We start from the raw sequence: 6485 nt of genomic DNA, 5'->3' as shown, positions 1-6485 counted from the left end.
TAGACAGTGTGCGGGAGATTCTTTGCAACTTTTGACCTGCGTGTCCCCCCTGTCATGTTGTAGATGTGCGATTTTGCTTCACCCGGACTTTAAGGACTGGTAGCATCTTACATTAGCTGCTCTAGAAGTCTTCTGGGGTCCGATTCAGTAAGGAGGTTTAACAAACTCTGAGTCTAACCCTGATGTCTGAGTTGATTTACCCTGTGATGGGAAACTCTGAGTTTTTGGTTCCAGAACAGCTGATTTGAGTTGGCTCAATCAACTCGGAGTAGGTTGACACAGGGTTAAGTGCGTGGCCCCACCACTATAAAAAGACAGCATGAATGGAGCCATGATGCTACGATTCACCATGGCAACAAGCAATAAAACTACTTTACACCTCTGGAACTGGAAATACTCATGCAAGCCTACAGCGAGTATGAACCCGTCATTCACCAAAAGTGCTACACAGCTGCTGCAGCAAAAGAGAGAGAAACGGCGTGGGAGAAAATTGCTGCTCGGGTCAATGCATGAGTTCCAATATAGTGTTTTCATTACATTATATTTAATTTACACAGTCATTTTAATTTATACTTTTTTATTAATTCCCAGTAGGGAAATTACATTTTTTACACTCTGTTTGTCAGAACACACTACACACAGGCCTGAAATACACACCCAAGCTAATATTTAATCACAAGTATAATATTACTGGTAAAAACAGGTGGAATGGTATTCAACCTATAATCTATTTCAGTTAGATGCAATCCTGTGGGTGAAAAACCCTCGTGGAAGCAGCTGAAAATGAAATATAAGAACATAGTTCAAACAGGTAAGACTTGGGTATAATAGGCTCATGGCTGTACCTCATTTTAATCACATTTTTAATATGAGAGTAAATATTCATTGGCAATTTGAATGTGCTGTAGCTTTATCCCCAATACATCACAATCACATACATAAATGTCCTCTCACCTATCCTGTTTTGTTAATTAAAAGGGCCCATTTAAATTAACATTTGACTTCCATTCAGCCAACAGAAAGAAGGCAGAGGCCCAGAAAACTGGTGGAGGACCAGCACCACCACCTCTGACAGAGGCAGAGGAGCTGGCCCTGAGCCAGAGAGAAGGAAGGCCAGTGGCTGAAGGAATCCCTGGAGGGAGCTCTTCCTCAACCCAGTCTCATGGCAGTCCGTGAAATGGTCACGTTATTTAATTTATTGATTTGTGTTCACGGGGACGTTTTTGTCGGGTTTTTCGTGGTGGCCAGCACGAAAATGTAAACTAATGTATTTAAATGGGACGCATATGTTGTGGTCACAGCACAACTACGGCAGCGAGTAGTATGAAATGCAGAAAATCCGTGTAAGGAGGTTGGTTTGGGTGGTGGATGGGTCAAACAATTCCGGACTTTCACCCCGGAGGCCGGGGATCGCGTCCCGCGTGAGGCGTGTTGTTTCCCCGTTAACCGTCCCATTATTTTCGCGCGTCCCCCACGGCCGTCTCCCGGCGTGTGAGGCGTCCTCCCCCGGGGTGTGGCGTTTGCTTTCCCCGTTAATCTCCCTATAGACCATTTCGTGCTGGCCACCACGAAAAAAACCCGACAAAAACGTCCCGTGAATACGTATCATTAGATTAAAAATAATGTGATCATTTCACGTACTGCCGTGAGACTGCGTTGTCTTCTTCTGAGCCAGCCACATCCCAGGACATAAGTGCTTTCATAAGATGTAATAGGCTTATATTTATCTTCTTTTATTCCTATATATATATTTTAGAGATATATTATTTCCCTTTCATGGGTTTGTCATTTGTCCCAGCAGATTCTGATGGTGTTCTCTCACTTGTGGATCCTCATGCCACAGCAGAACTCCTTGAAGCTGTAAGTAGACAACTAAATACTCCAGACATGATGCAAGTAGTTTAAAGTCTAACAAAACAATGCTCATTACATACTTCACAGGATGCTGCCACAGAGAGGGATCCTGAGAGGCCTACAGAGGTAAGATATCACCACTATGTTACTGATAGTCATCTCCACATTCACAATTCATAACACTGCTGTGTGGTATATGGAGTGTGACTTGTATGACTGGATATTCTACTTTTTAACAGAACATGGCTGGGCAGAGGAGGAGGGTCCATCAACTTCCACAGCACAGATGAACACAGTGAGATTCTGTGGAAATAATGTTCAACTGTATGCTTTTAATGTCATGATTTTATGTATTCCCAGTTACCTATGAAGGACCTATGTAAAGGACCTATAGAAAATGAATCTCATCAAAAAAAATGCTGGGTTGATAAAGCGAGGTGGGTGCATGGTCACAGGTGACTTGTGTTAATTATTGAGAACAATATAAAAAAATATAAGCAACTGTTTTTGTTTTTGCTTTTGTGTTTTTAGGAAATAAACAAGACAAAATAAAATTTGAATTATTTTTCTTTATTTGGGTGGTGCTTTTGTTTTAGTCAAAGTGATTCCTGCATATAATGTCTCTGACCGCTCTTCCATCCTGGAAATCTGCAGGGTGGATGGGGTCCTCATCAGGGTCCTCTATTTGTAGGGCAGGGTGTTGCTCTCCTATAATTGTGGCAATATTATAGAGAACAACACATGTCACAATAATGTCACAGGCCCTCTCAGGGGTTACCCTGAGGCAATGTAGGCACTGGAAACGAGCTTTCAGCAGGCCTATGGTCATCTCCACCCGGGCTCTAAGTCCTGCAGTGGGCCACATTGAAGTTGCGTTGGGGGCCTGGCTCAGGGTCAGGGTGAGCAGAGTGGGCTGGCATGGGGAACCCCTGGGCTGGCATGGGGAACCCCTGTCACCCAGCAGAAGGCCTTCAAACTCTCCTGTAATGTATAGTGTATACATTTGAGTGTGTTTAAGGAGGGAGACAGGTGAATAATACTGTAAAAAGCTTTAGGCTACTTACCACGTTCCAGTCTGTTGCTCAGGGCAGACTCACCATATATCCACGTTGGTTATGAGATATGCAGCATCACATATGATCTTGACAGTGCAGAGAATGACCGATGTTACTTGCAGTATTGTGATGCAGTCTTTGACATTTTGTGACAGTGGTCAATTTACCTGCACATTAATGCTGTGAATGGACATCCTATTCACATAGTCAGCTTTATTTTCTGAAGGAGCAGTGATCGGAATGTGTGTGCCATCAATGCAGCCAATCACACTGGGAAATCCTAAAAGAAATTCAAATGACTTATACTGTACCATTCTGATCTTGCCGCACCATGTCATTGACCGAATTATAATTAATTATTCATTGTAAGGGTTTTACATTATTCACCTGCAATCCTGTGGAACTCTTCTTTAATGGCTCTCACTGGTTTGTGTCCAGGGAACACTAGAAACACGTTTAAAAAACCATTTCAGAGCGAGGCACACTCTTCTGACGGCCCTGCACACAGTGGCTTTACTAATATGCCATCACCAATGTTATAAAGAAAACTGCCATTTGCAAAAAAAACGTAATGCGACAAAAAGAATCTGCTCGGATGTAGGAGCATGTCCACGATGGGTGACATTAGCGATATGAGGACGGATAAGGTTATGTACATATCTGATAGACTTTGAAGAAAAAAACGATACCGCTCAAATAGGTAGGGAATGAAAATACATCTAGTCAGGCCTCAATATCCTCTCCCGACGTATGTTTAACTCCCTGCGAAGTAATACAGCTTCTTCATCAACGGGATCCTCGACAAAAGGACATCCATGTTTGAGAAAAAAAACTTTATTCTATAATCTTACCTAACTGAGTTATTGAAACAATCCTATTTTATTCATGCAGATGACAATACTGTGTTAAAATGCGCCTGATAGAGACTGAATGAATGAATGAGGAAACGAAAGAGCGCTGTGTCAGAGAGATGAGACAGAGACATACATACAAAAACAAACCTGCTCTCGACCAGGTCAGGTTCACAGACTCCGTTATCATAGTAACTGACTCTGAGGTTAAGTTAACATTAAAAAGAATTAAATGATTATAAATTATATTTCTGTTAATGATCATGGTGCTGCCGGCTCAGAATGAGATTAGTATGAAATAGGTGTAATACCATTCCAGTTTTCACCATTAATATTATAGGTTACCTGTGATTAAATATGAAATTAATACACTGTTAATGCTTACGCATTGACTCGATTAGCAATTTTCTCCCACTCCAATTCTCTCTCTTTTGCAGCAGCCTCTATGTTGCTTTTTTAACGGAATGCATGTTCAAACTCGCTGTATGTGCGCATGAGTATTTCCGCCGACTCATTTGTTTGTGGTTCTTACCATGGTGAATCGTAGTATCATGGCTCCATTCATGCTGCCTTTTTAAAGTGGTGGTGCACGGACTTAACTCTGAGTCAACCTACTCCGAGTTGATTGAACCAACTCAAATCAGCTGTTTTGGAACCGAAAACTCAGAGTTTCTCATCTCAGGGTAAATCAACTCAGAGATCAGGGTTGGACTCAAGAGTTTGTTAAACCTCCTTCCTGAAACGGGCCCCTGCAGTTCAAAATAATGATTTAATGAAAAAAACACAAAGCGACTTACAAACATGTAAGCAGGTGATATTCCCCAAAACAAAACACAGGAAAAGAACAGGAACACAGAAGGAACAGGAAGAACCAGGAACACGGGAAAATGCAACTAAACCCAGGACGGAACACTTCACAGACTGACAACGAATGACGACAAACCATCAACAGACACAGAACGCACACAGGCTAAAATACACATGTAAACGAGGGTGAAACAAGGGACAGGTGACACAAGGGCTGGGGAACAGGTGAAAGTCATCAGGGCAGGGCAGACAATCTCAAAGGCGGGAAAACAAAAGACAAAGTAAAACAAGACATAACATGGGAGAAACAGGGAGACTACAAAATAAAACAGGAAACTGAGCATGAAACATACACCACAAGGTAAAACACAGAAGATAGAAAACATGAGAGGTGAAACAACAAGGAAACAGAGCAAATAAACACAATAAAAACAGAAAAAAAAACTACAACAGAAACACACAATCGTGACAAAAAGTTGCTGGCTTCACTAGGACCATTTGGAATAATACAGCTAACCCTTCCTCAACAGTCACTGTCAGGTGCCCTTGAGCAAAGCACTTAGGCACTAATCATTAACAGCAAAATGCTGCTCTGAAGGCAGAGTCTTTCCTAGAGACAAGAAGACACCGCCCTGCAGGAAGACAATAAAGGATTAGAGTAAGGATAGGACGGGGCTGACTTCGGATGAGATCTTGGTGGCCCGAGCCCTGACTTTATGTCTGCTGCTAGGGAAACTTAGTCTCTGTTTTGTGAACCCACAGCTGTGTTGGAACTCTTATGCTGGACTCGGAAAACTTGGTTGACTGAACTCATCGTCTCCGATTGATTCTTGTGTAGAATGAACGTAAGTCCATGAAAGAATACGCGGAAATGAATTAATAGGAGTCAGATTAGGCCGGCCTCAGGGCCTTATTTTGGACATTCCCTACAACAGCTATAGAGACACAATGTCTTTCCCAGCATTTGAAATGTACACATATAAAATAGTGTTTGAGCCTCTGAGATGCTAATGATCTGGAGTGTTTGGAATACGGTGACAGATTAATCGCTACATATGACGAGGTTTCCGAGACACTAGACTGCCTCGCTTATGAAGATTCTGGTGAAAACCTGCTGCCTTTATTACGACATGGCAATTGGAATAGCTTGACAGCCGCTTTATCAATCAGAATTCACATTACTGCTTCAGAAAATGGAATTTGCATGATTGCTTTGGTAGAAACAAATATATATTTTGGCTGTAACGCCCTTTCTGATGCAGTCTGTTTGCAGAAGCATGTGATTATGTTTAAAGACGTATGATTGGCCTGCGAAGGGGGTGATGAGGTTTTTGCAATTGCTTGAGATAACTTAGACCCACTCCAGGTCAGCTTTATAGTCCTCACTGTACCTATTAAAGCTTTGAATCTCAGTCAGTGACATTTAAGCCTGGAAGCTCCTAATTCGGCACATTTTACACTCATTACTCGCTCTCTTTTAGTTAACTTAATGGTTTTCTCACACTATGCAAATAGATATGATGGCCTGTGTGAACAAACATATTCACACACACACACACATTATGCCATCACCCTTACTCAGAAATAACGAGGACACCATAAGACAGCTGCATATACATTCACTGTTTTCTCTCCAAAGGATGAGAAAGTCGCTTGGCAGAAATATTCACATCAGCACTTTGTTTGTTACAAACCATTTCCTCTTTCAGCGCCTCTATTTCATCTTGTAGAATGATTTCTCCCCTGTAAAATAAATGTCGTTCTGTGCCTAAAAGGACAGCGTAATGTGTACATTAACACGCTCTTGTGCCTGTCACTGTATTACTTAGTGTTCTTTCAGTGGAAACATACACACACACACACACACACACACACACACACAGAAAAAGTGAGAAAAATGCTTTAGTATCCCTCTCAC

The 6485-nt window shown here is 41.9% G+C and overlaps 1 long non-coding RNA gene across 1 annotated transcript; it reads left to right on the top strand.

Annotated features, from left to right (window-relative positions):
* The first annotated feature begins 1784 nt into the window (after positions 1-1784).
* Positions 1785-2175, top strand: LOC114562324 (uncharacterized). The gene is made up of 3 exons (XR_003693490.1): positions 1785-1860; positions 1942-1980; positions 2094-2175. It is a non-coding gene; the product is annotated as an uncharacterized LOC114562324 (long non-coding RNA).
* Positions 2176-6485: the final 4310 nt, after the last annotated feature.

The sequence above is a fragment of the Perca flavescens genome, chromosome 10 (assembly GCF_004354835.1).
Source record: "Perca flavescens isolate YP-PL-M2 chromosome 10, PFLA_1.0, whole genome shotgun sequence".
NCBI classification, from domain to species: Eukaryota; Metazoa; Chordata; class Actinopteri; order Perciformes; family Percidae; genus Perca; species Perca flavescens.
The sequence above is the reverse complement of the archived record's forward strand: the minus strand, read 5'-3'. Positions and strand labels throughout refer to the sequence as shown.